At 38.4% G+C, this 12,888-nt stretch overlaps 1 protein-coding gene across 4 annotated transcripts in view; it reads right to left on the reverse strand.

Annotated features, from left to right (window-relative positions):
- The window catches only part of LOC106494708 (adhesion G protein-coupled receptor A3), a 288,318-nt gene that overhangs the window by 22,822 nt on the left and 252,608 nt on the right, over positions 1–12,888 (reverse strand). The window lies entirely within an intron of this gene.

Here is a 12,888-nt window from a genome sequence, read left to right on the forward strand (position 1 = left end):
TTATGGAAAATTTTGGGTTTTAACACATTTTAAACCTCTTCTCAATGTTGATATTAATGGTCATAACTAGCAGTGAGGATCCACAGCTTTCAGGCAATTTGACTTCATCTATTCCTTCTATTTTCACATTTTTACCCTTGTCATTGCAACCAAGGAATTAGAAGCTTTCTTTTAAAAATCCAGGCTGTTTGTTTTCAAACAAAATCACACATCTCCAGGAAGTCAAGCTCTAAGCAGAACATGAAATACCACAACCTTTTTGGTAACACTGCATTGATGTTCTCCTGTTCCTTTCCTGCCCTTTCAACTCTGGAGCCTATCAAGAGGTGTGTCTAGAGAGAGGTGATCAGCTATCCCACTAACAAATAACAGGAATAAGGTTTGAACAGAAATTCCAGAAGATAGATAAGAATCTTTTAAATACGCACTAATCTTTTTAAATAACTTGAGTTTGCTTGTCTCTTATCTTGCTGCAGGCCATCATTTTCCCCTTTTTATTTGCTTTATTAGTATAATCACCATCTCAGCTGTCCTTATGGCTACTCCTTTTCTGTGTTAGGTTCTGATTGATATTTCTGAGACTCCTCACAGTTGTCCCAAGGTCTTTATGTTGGTCTGCACTTTTGTTTCAAGACCTATCTTTGCTAAAGTTCTCTTTAAAGCACACTATTTTGTGTCATTTCTCACACTGCTTCCCTGTTTTCTTCTGAGTCAAGATTTCCTCTCCTGATATGTCTCTTCAACTTCTTTATTCTCCCAGTTTCTAAACTTCCAATCATTTCACTGAGTTTGTCTCATTCACAATTTACGCAGTTCTGGACAGGCAATTGTCCAGCTGGCTCTGTGAACATATACTGATAGCACTTCATAATAGTTCAGTGAGCTAATGCACAACAAAGGTTGAAAAAACATATGATCAATATTCAGGAAACTCCAAATGCCAATTCTTAATACCTCAGCTGTACTTCAGGTGTAATTTTCCCATGTAATACAAAGTTAAAATATTCAGTTAAAATGGCAGAGAAAGTATTTCACAAGTAACAAGACCTGTGCTACAGATAAAAAGCTTCCTTCCCTCCAGTAACATTTATCAGCTGTTGTAAAGAACTCCACCATAGGTAATTTTGAAGTAACCTGATCCAGAAAATGCTCCTGTTAACCCCAATAGTCACTGGTTGGCTTTTACTGTAATGTATGAGGGCTCTGAGGTGATTCTTAGTATGTTCTTTACTAAGAATACTAAATATATATATTGCATGGGAGAACTTTCATTTTCCAGTCTGCATTAACTTCAGCCTCTCTGTTTCATCTTTCCACAAAAAGAAAAGTGATGATAAAAGCAAAAGACAAAGGTTTGAGGCATCAGTGTGCAAGGTATAGCACTGAACAACGAGTGGCCTTTCACTCTGTGATTTAGGCATCTTACTGCTGAAGACAGTTTCACTACCTGATAGCAATAGCAGTGAAGGGCAACTAAAAATGGTCCAAAGCCCGCACAAAGTTCTAAACCAGTCTATCTTGAAAATCAAATACTGACATACCCCAGGAGGATGCTAACTTTAAACATTTCTACCTTAAAACTGTAAGGGTAATTTTCACTTAAGAGTCTTCTCATTTAGAGTCTTTGATGAAGACTAAATCAAAAAGAATAGAATCAATCACATTTCCAGTAATAGGCTTCCATTACTTGCAAAGTACAAGCTCAAAAAAATCAGCTGAAGTGTATATGTATTTTTCCATGGTCTCCCAACTCAAAACCAAGTGAGTTAATCTAATACAAGTTTTCCTCCCAAGACTTCTAAGCCTTCCAGTCAAACAGGCATAAACCAAGCACAGATTACCACACACATTTGTTAGGAACATACATAGAATAAGCCAGGTCTGAAGCTCAGTTTACAACAGCTATAATTAAATGTGCTACAGCCACACATCTGCGTACCTGTAGATTTCATCAGTAATGTTCCTCCAAGGAATACATTTTCCTTTCCTTGAACTTTCACATCCTTTAATAAAGCTAAGCAAAATATTTTTAAATGTTAGAATCATGCATTTAAAATGATCACTGCTAAAAAAATCATGTATATGTGTATAAAAAGATAAAATGTTTTTTATTGCTAATTTATTGTAAGATAACCCATATACTTTTTATTATTTAGAATTTGCTCTTGGTGTCTTACAACATCTTTAAGCCAAAATTACTTTATGAAATAGTGTCAATGGATTGGCAAATGCAATAATCTCATAAGACTTATGCCATGTTGTTATTTGAATGCATAGTGCTTATACTGTACTGCAGTTATTATTGATTATTGAATCCTTTTATATTATACTAGCTGGTTGCTAGTAGTGTTCTAGGTTTCTGCAACTTTGGGATTCAGCAATCCACATAACCTACTTCATAATTCTTCAGGTCTTATGTTCTCTTGCAGCATCATGGTTTCCATTCCAGTGAAGCTCCATGTACTTTCATACCCACTTAAAAGAGAGATGTCCTGTAATAAGCTTTCAGTTGTGTTGTTCTCACATAGGCAACAATATTTGAAAGCAAGAACTGGTATCTAATATGTCTCTAGCTTTATATAAAGAAAACAAATGATTCTTTTTAAATTTTCTTAATAACATAAATCAGTACAATCATCTACAATTAAAAGTCAGACAGTCTTTCCTGTAACTACAGTGAATAGTATTTCATGTAGAAGTGACTGCTTAGTCCTTTGTCCATACCATGGTAAAATAAACATTTGAAATACCTTATGCATGTGTCTTTACAGCTTTTTTTTGCATAATCAAGTTTAAATCTACATGACACTAGAGAATCATCTGAGAAAATATTTAGCTCTTTCAAATCTGATAAGTTTTCTACAAGCCCCCCATTGGAGTTTGAATATATTATCTTCAAGGATTTTTAGAACTTGCAAAATTTCCAATCAGCATTTTACATTTTGCCTGGAGCAGCATATCAAAGTTAGACATTTTATCAAGCTTACCCTATCCTCTAACTTATCCTTTACAATTATGTATATGACTAGCTCGAATTCTAGAAAGTGTTGAGGCAAGGAATAGTGTGACAAGAATTCTGAATTTTCAGGAAATATCTACACGTGAACTCATAATAAAAGCAGTTGAAAATTCAGCCAAATATAGTCCTGCAGATCAGCATGTTGCAGTTATGGCCTTTCAAACCTGAAAATAACATAGGAACAACTGTAAGTCTTTCTGAAACTCACTTCTTTGCAAGCTTGCAAATGCCATAACTCATATTGATCACTAATAATTTCTAAGTCCCAAACAACTTAGAGATGACCATCTATTCCCTCAGTAAATGATCAGGTATCAAGCAGATGTTGCATCAGGAACTGGGCAGAGCTTCAGTTTAAAGGATCCTGATACATGGCTTGCAGTGCTGTTTAATATTTTATTTACATGTAATAAGATGACATATATTGTTCTTTTGCAATAACTACAAACTATTTCTTTTTATCTACACTAAGTAGCTCAGACACTGTTCTTTTAACAAAGAGGATAAAATTTTCCCTTCTAACTCCACATCCCATAAAGATCTGGTATTATTGGATTTCTACTCTGGAATGCATTGACATTATGGGTATCTCATCTGTACCATAGCTAATGAAGTTATGGCAGTAAAAAAAATCCTTTTTCTGCTTCAACAGTAACATACAACTTTTGAAAAAAAATTGTCATCAAAGAGGGACCTCTCTGCTCCAGGTATCATGAACGTAGGGCACTTGATTGTGAATTCAGGTCAGGTTTGGAGAATAATTTTGGCCAAACAGAAAATGAGAACAAACTTTGAAATACTTGCAATTTCAGGTGTGATTCACAAGCCAGATTAAGTGAAACTAAAAGAAAAGGAGGTGGCTCTGTTACTGTTTTGCTCTTACTAACCCAATAATTTGGTTGCTCACTTGGAAGGTGGAGAAGCAAAGTTCTAATCACGTCTCTTGTTTGATTCAGAGCAGGCAGGAAAACGCCTCCCCCCTGGACAGCAGCTACTGGCATTCCAGTGCTGTCTGCAATGAATATTTACAAATCCTATACAAAGTGGAACAGCTTTCTCAGGGTACCACTGACAATATATTTAAACTGTTGTAAAGCTCATTGTTATTTTAACCCTCTGTTTTTACTGAAAATGTGCTAGCATGAAACAACTGGTTCAAAGCTGAATTAAACATTTTCTTTAGCCTAGGATAATTTTTTCCCCATATGATGGAAATGCATTTTGCTTCAGGCTGAAATTGTATAAGAAAAATTCATGAAAATGTTTCCCTTGTCACCATTTTATACCCTTTTCCACTGCAGATTTTTCAGTTTCATTGCTAGCTAGCAATAAAATGGCCCTGGCTATAACCCATGACTCCATCAGACCATATATCAGCCTTTTAAGAGTGATCATGTTAAATAGTTTGTAATATCAACATGTCCCTGATGTATAAAACCAGCTTCAAAGTACCTTTAGGTTCTGGAATCCTCTCTCTCCATCTCACTCATAATCAACAGACTTATAAAACCCATTTTGTACTCTTATGCATCTCTTTTTTCCTTTCTCTAGCTTTTACACCTCAGGTGGCAGAATCTTTCTATTCATTCAGGCTAGGGTCCCAGCATTACAATTCATCATTTTTTGAGTTCCTGTAAGAGCCTGCCTAACTAGTGGGGCTGATAACGCCCCACACAGCCTGATTGATAAGATCATAATTTCTGGTGGTACCATTGTATCATTAACTGTGTCCTCTTTGAATGTCAGAGTCACTAAAATTGTCTTCAGAAAACACAGCATTGCTCAGAAGATCAGCTTCTTAATTAAATCAAACAAAAGCTTTCAAATGGCTGTCATCCTTAGATTATTTTGATATTTAATATACTAACCTATTAGATTATTCTGGTGTTGAATATAAGCAGTATTTTGGCGAATAAAACTAAAACAATAGCTTGTAGGAAAAAAAGGCTTCTCTTAGGTTTAATTTTTAACAAGTGCATTTTAAAAAAATGGTATTTCAGCAATATGACCTTTCTCTTTCCTGGAAAATATGATAAACGTTAGAACAAGAAACACAGGACGAGCGTTTTGCAGAGAATATGAAAGCAGCTGCTATACCCTAGGTACTATGTTCTTTTTAGTACTTTTTGGTACTGAGGCAAGGTGTAGCCTTGTGAATACATGAGGGTTGCAAAAAGTTCTTGTTCAATAATGAATCAAACTAATTACAGCACAATTTGAAAATGATCTAAAAATGTACATCAGAAAAGACAACTTTCTGGTCTTTACTTTCAATAGCTAAAATTAGACGTGTTGATAACAGTATTGGAGATGTTAGTTAGATTTCCTGATGACTGACTCTGTCCACACCAACGGATTCTTTCTTCAAAGTAAGACGATGCAGTCAGGTACTTTAAATATAGCCATGTCCCTTGAGCACGGTGTAGCAGATTTTTCAGTGAGGCTCTTGGCTTATTCTGTGACTATTCATCCGAACAGTGAAAATCTTACAGGGAGATCTCACTTCCACTTACTCACCAATGACACAACTGTTTATTCTAATAGTAAAAACTAAACTATACAGATCTCCTCAGGGCTTTGGATAATTCTGACCTCTGGCGCTTCCCATTTATTTCAATATGTGCAAACTGTTGAGAGTTGTTAAGGAAAAGACTGACAATCCTTAGGATAATCAGGCCTAAATTTAAACTTTATACAGGAGGATTAGTATGTTCACTGTGGAAAGGAAGAATGGGCTTCCATGGACAAAGATGAGAGGAATTAATATTTAAGGGCATAGCACAAAGAAGAAAACAACTGATTGTAATTGATGCTTTTCATCTGATCTCTCTCCCTCTGTCCCTCTTAATCATTATTTGATAATAGAAGACATGAATTCATGAAAGCCAGTGCTAATGAAAAATGCACTAGAACTTAACTGCATATCAGAGCTACTGGTGTCAAGGGGACAAATAAAGTCCGTGTCTGTCAGGATGTAAATTAAGTCACTTCATATGATTCACACTCAAGATCCAGAAAAGAACATGGCCAAGAAGATGACATGACTTATTTGGCAAACTTGACATTTAATAGAGGATTTGTCATCATGTGCAAGTTTTGATCCCCTGTTACTCTGAACAGTGTTACGCTGGAATAAATTATAGTCAATTTGTTATAACTGATAGGGGAAAATTTCTAGACCCTGAGAGTAACAAAGATCACTTGCTGAAGACGCTTGCAACCTCAGGAATAATAGAAACCATCAGTCCTTTTTATTATAGAAGGTTTTTTTGGGTAACGGACATAATCATTCTTCAAAGAACTAAATATAAAAAGTCTTCTATCTTAAATACTGAAATGTTTTTAGTACCTCCATTACAGTGCAAAAACACCATGTGCCAGTTCTCAACGATGTCATGAATATGGTTATATGCAACTCAAATTCAGGAAAAAGCCTGCTCTACTGTATCTCAGATTATTCAGTAAAAATTGCCACATCATCAGGCTGTGATGGAAGTCACAACACTTCCAGACAGGCTCTCTTGGTATCTGCAGTCTGTCAAATGCAGCAGTGTGTTGCAGTAGTCCGTTTGTGCCCATGAGCTGGTTTCCAGAATTCACTCAGAATTCAGACCAAGCAGCGAAACAGTTCATCCTGAGACAGGCAGGGTTAACAGCACGAACAAGAGACGAGGCAGATGCTCTAACCCTTGTATCATGTAAAGGTCTGTAAAGCCTCCTCACTGCAAGGCAAGAGGCTCATCACAGGACTTGGTGACACAAATCAAAAGAGAGGAGATAGTCTTCCTGGGTGTGAAAGTTTAGCAAGGTTTCTCCTTTTGCAGTGATTTTAGCAGAATTCAATGTCATAGACACAGAAGCTTGTCTGCTATTCAGCTGGATACTACTGATTAATGTTGGGGCAGCTGAGAGAAGTAATGAGCCAGGGAATGACCACGAAGAGCTGCTGCCACAATCACAGGAGAGGGGGAGGACGGAAACCGAACATTATCTCCTCTTACACATGCATGTGATCAGGGTTTAGGTTGTTAGCCCTTGCTACACCACTAACATAGCCCATGAGGAAGACTTCCATTGCCACTGCTTCCAAGACATCACTCAGTACTCTGTGAGCATATGGGTGATGTACAGACCCATAACTCGCTCATACTTAAGCTCATATAGAACACACATAGAATCACAGAATCACAGAATCACTGAGGTTGGAAGGGACCTCTGGAGATCATCTAGTCCAACCCCCCTGCTCAAGCAGGGTCACCTAGAGCACATTGCACAGGATTGCATCCAGGCGCATTTTGAATATCTCCAGAGAAGGAGACTCCACCACCTCTCGGGGCAACCTGTTCCAGTGCTCTGTCACCCTCACAGTGAAAAAGTTTTTCCTCATGTTAAGATGGAAGTGTCTGTGTTTCAGTTTGTGCCCATTGCCTCGCGTCCTGTCGCTCGGCACCACTGAAAAGAGTCTGGCCCCATCCTCTCGACACCCTCCCTTCAGATACTTGTACACATTGATAAGATCTCCTCTCAGCCTTCTCTTCTCCAAGCTAAACAGGCCAAGCTCTCTCAGCCTTTCCTCATAAGAGAGATGCTCCAGTCCCCTAATCATCTTTGTGGCCCTTCGCTGGACTTGCTCCAGTAGTGCCACATCCCTCTTGTACTGGGGAGCCCAGAACTGGACGCAGTACTCCAGATGGGGCCTCACCAGGGCTGAGTAGAGGGGGAGAATCACCTCCCTCGACCTGCTGGCAACACTCTTTCTGATGCAGCCCAGGATACCATTGGCCTTCTTGGCCACAAGGGCACATTGCTGCCTCATACTTAACTTGGTGTCCACCAGCACTCCCAGGTCCTTCTCAGCAGAGCTGCTTTCCAGCAGGTCAACCCCCAACCTGTACTGCTGCATGGGGTTATTCCTCCCCAGGTGCAGGACCCTGCACTTCCCTTTGTTGAATTTCATGAGGTTCCTCTCTGCCCACCTCTCCAGCCTGTCCAAGTCTCTTTGAATGGCAGCACAGCCCTCTGGCGTATCGGCCACTCCTCCCAGTTTTGTATCATCAGCAAACTTGCTGAGGGTGCACTCTGTGCCTTCATCCAGGTCATTGATGAAGAAGTTGAACAAGACTGGACCCAGGACTGACCCCTGGGGGACACCGCTAGCTACAGGCCTCCAACTAGACTCTGTGCCACTGAGCACAACTCTCTGAGCTCTGCCATTCAGCCAGTTCTCAATCCACCTCACTGTCCACTCATCTAACCCACACTTCCTGAGCTTGTCTATGAGGATGCTATGGGAGACAGTGTCAAAAGCCTTGCTGAAGTCTAGGTAGACAACATCCACTGCTCTCCCCTCATCTACCCAGCCAGTCATTCCATCATAGAAGGCTATCAGATTGGTTAGGCATGATTTCCCCTTGGTGAAGCCATGCTGACTACTCCTGATCACCTTCTTTTCCTCCACATGCGTGGAGATGGCTTCCAGGATGAGCTGCTCCATCACCTTTCCAGGGATGGAGGTGAGGCTGACTGGCCTGTAGTTCCCTGGGTCCTCCTTCTTGCCCTTTTTAAAGACTGGGGTGACATTGGCTTTCTTCCAGTCCTCGGGCACCTCTCCTGTTCTCCATGACCTTTCAAAGATGATGGAGAGTGGCTTAGCAATAATGTCCGCCAGCTCCCTCAGCACTCGTGGGTGCATCCCATCAGGGCCCATGGATTTGTGGGTGTCAAGTTTGCTTAAATGATCTCTAACCCACTCCTCCTCCACCAAGGGAAAGTCTTCCTCTCTCCAGACTTTCTCTCTTGCCTCCAGGGTCTGGGGTTCCTGAGGGCTGGCCTGACCAGTAAAGACTGAAGCAAAGAAGGCATTCAGTAACTCTGCCTTCTCTGCATCCTTCGTCACCAGGGCACCCACCCCATTCAGCAAAGGGCCCACATTTTCCCTAGTCTTCCTCTTGCTGCTGATGTATTTGAAGAAGCCCTTCTTGTTGTCCTTGACATCTCTAGCCAGATTTAATTCCAAACGGGCCTTAGCCTTCCTCGTCGCATCCCTGCATACTCTGACAACATTCCTATATTCATCCCAAGTGGCCTGTCCCCCTTTCCACTTTCTGTAGACTTCCTTCTTCTGCACACATGCACACATATATGCACATACGCATCCATCAGCAGATATTATAGTTCAAGTGAGTTCTTTAGTCATGATCATTGAACCACTTCAGTTCTCAGCTACTATTTATAGGTCTGCTCTGTGCAGTTTCTATGAAATTCAAAATATATGAAATGACATTGCAAAATATATGAAATAGTCAAACAGCTTTCTCATTACAAAAATGATTCTTAACTTGTAAAATTAATTAAAGATGAAAGCCATAAGAAAGTCGAATCCAAGTCAATGATACCGACCATAGGTACTCAGAGTACTGGTGAAAACTGATTTAATTTGCCTGAGTTATCCTCTCCCAAAAATTCTGTGTGCTTGTTTTTAATAGCTGTTTTGCTAAGCTTAGTACTATGAATAAGAAAGGAGGGACATGCAGTCCATTCATAAATTGCTACTACAGCTAGATATACACATTTTCAAATTTCAAAATGAGATACTTTTCCTAGAAGTCCCATAGCTTTTAGTAGGAACTTTTTAAAAAGTGCATCTTGAAGGCATGCATTTTGTGCGCTACACAGTAAACGAGATGAAGTTCAATAGCAACAGCGACATCACTCGTTATCCATTTTGGAGTTGATTCTGCACCCTTATTTATGCACTGGATGTTTTTTCATGACAGAGATAGGAAATTGGACTCTGTAATCTGAAGTTTGCTATATTTTAGTTGCCTTGCAAGATGTTCAGTGAATAAAAGAGTATGGACGAAAATTGGAGATATATGTGTACGTACTCTGAAATTAAAGGTAACTTAATAATCTATCTCTTTAACAGCAATCTCTGGCCCAGTAGGCAGCTTATTTATTATTTTAAATGTTTATAGTGCAACTCTGCTCAGTAGTTATCCTATTAAAAAATGATAGTAGTCTAATTTTGTTCTTTTTGTCTGGAAAAGAATGATTTTAACAGAATATCTTTAAAAAAGAATTTTCTGCCTGGCCTGTATTCCTGTCTATGCTGTATGTATGTGCACAAGGCATCACACCAAAAACGCATGCATGTACCAGGTATAAAAGCTGATGCTACCTATGCCTTAAGCTTGGGCTGACTACAAGTTTTGTACATCACATCTAATAGCTGAATCTTCTGTGCCCCTTGCGTCTTTGCTGGCAAGATTTGACATCAGATGAGTCAGAAGCCAAAACACTGTCAGGTTTCAGAAATGTCCACAGAGGATGAACAGACAGAATTACTTATTTCTATTAAGCATTCCAGAGAGTGTATTTTACAGAAGTAATTTCATTATCTGTTGCAGTGCTAAGGTTCAGTATTTAAATACACAAAATTCAATGATGCATTAATTTGATCTATCTCATTAGCATCCAGGCACATTTGGTGGAAATGCCAGAATTGTAATAGTTTCATTCATCAAAGTGGTAGGCCCTGAGAGCTTTAACTCTATAATTCTTGATTAATGTACAAGAAGAGGCAATATTGAAAATTATATTGCCATGGAGAATAGGTTTCAGTAATTATAGCAGAATAGCGTGTATATAATGATGTCCTTTACATTGCAAAAAGATTTCAAGTTTGATCACTGTATCTAGAAACAACAGAAAACTAATAGTGAACCATGATTTTACATAATTGAATACATCTTGCCACAGCTCAAAGAAAACTAGGAGGAAAAGATCAAGTATTCACCATTTATCTTACTTCTGCAAATGGATATGCAAATGGCAAGGCAGAGAAACTGAAGCAACCATATAAGCAAGTGTCCTTTTCTATTCACAGGATATTTTGATATTTATTTTTACTACTTTAGAAGTGGACTAAGCTCCTTGAAAAAATGCGGTAAGAGAATTTTAAAAATTTTTGGGTAAATTCCATGCCACAGATTTATGTGTTGGTTTTTGGTAGTAGTTTCCTCTTAGTGACTCACAGAAGACATCCTTATGTCTCATACAGCAAAGGTACATAGAGGAACAGAAAAACGTTCATATGTGAACTACAAACCTAGCCTATCCTATATACTCATTACCAGAAAAGACTGAAGGAGAACAGCAAAGCATGCAATTCTTGTCAAATGCATTCATGTATTTATTTAAGTTCAACAAAAACTGAAAATAAGTCAGACCAGGTTTATAAATACAGATTACTGATAAACTACATCCTGTTTAAAAAAGTGTCTTTGCAGGCCACATTATATACTTCTTAGCACTGATAGTCCTGACACGTAAAACAGCTTAACTCCATTTGAATAAAATTAATATTGTTATCTATTGGTGTCAAAATGGAAAAAAAGAAAAAATAACAGTCCTCCATCCCACCCAAATCCAGACCCAGCAAAACTGTGATGTTGTCCTTTATGTACCTGAGGCACAACAGGTATAAAGGCTAGCATCAGCTTTTAGATACAACATTGTACTATACATGACTGTACTGAAATACAAGCATCTTAAACTGATTTTATGGAAATATTATGATACAAAATAATTCTGATTTTAACTTTATTAAAACCAGGAAAGTTAAAATGACCATACAAATGATCATTATCCTTCTACATGAACAACAATTACTAATTATGAGTTTGGCATTTTTGTGCTTAAAGTGATTTTTAATTTTCCACATACTATGCCCATTTTCTACATGAAATGAAACGAATCCTTACTACTTTGAAGCTACTGCTAACCGTTATGGAGTCACATTATACATTTCAGTGGCTGTGTCTCTAGGACACATGGTGCCTTGAGTGAGAAAAATAACTCTAGAATCATTTTAGTTAGCTATTAAACAATTATATTCATGTTCTTTCACAGCTAAAAGTAGGTTTATCATTTCTATTACTAAGCTTAAAATATCTGCTATTTATTTTCACTGGCTGAGAACCTCAACATGACTGGTACAACAAGAATTCTAATTAGAGCAATCTTTTCTGTAATCCAATTGTCTGTTGTTTTCCAACTCTAACAAGATTTGAATTTGAAGAACATATACTATGCGAGGTCTATGTAACCTGAAACAATTTTCTACCTTAATAGCCACGCTGCAGCATTTGAAAATTGGCAATTATTCATTTTGCCATGCGCTAGTAACTGAATGAGTGAAATTCACATTGGTGAAGAATGGTATAGTAAATCACGGATTAGCAAAGTCAGGCTCTCTCAGCAAAAACATTTCCTCCTGCTTACATCTAACGCAAGGCTAATGTTCAGTATGACCCTTCTTCTCTTCACTATACAAATTTTATGTGAACTTTAATCAATTTAATCTCTGGAAAGAAAATGTTCTAAAAGGCAGAGAACTTATGTTAATAAAGATTTCACTCAACAAAGCCTGGACAGCAAAGCACAGTTCATATTTCTACGGCGTTTTAACAAGTTGCAACAGGCTCACACAGTCATCTGTAGGTGCCGCTTAATACACATTTTGTGTTCAAACTAAAGTCTCTTGACAAAAGTACACTAATGAGGATTTTTCAGCAAAGCCATACAGAGCAGAATTCATCCTTCTTGTCTTTCACTACATAAAACGGAGGTGTTTAGCCTAAATTGTCCATCCGGGTTTTTCTGTGATCAGAGAGGAGAGGCAGGCACCTCCAGAAGTCAGTTTACCTTGGCCTCCCACAAATCCCCAGGACAGAGAGGATGAATTTCTCTCTGGAAGTTGCTGTCTCAGTCTCTCTCCAAAATCTATAGAGGGACACTAGATATCTCTGGCCAATACCTAATTTTAGATTGCTAAAGTTAAGAAAGATGAATCCCACTTCTCATGT

Source organism: Apteryx mantelli, chromosome 7 (genome assembly GCF_036417845.1).
Source record: "Apteryx mantelli isolate bAptMan1 chromosome 7, bAptMan1.hap1, whole genome shotgun sequence".
In the NCBI taxonomy this organism is placed as follows: Eukaryota; Metazoa; Chordata; class Aves; order Apterygiformes; family Apterygidae; genus Apteryx; species Apteryx mantelli.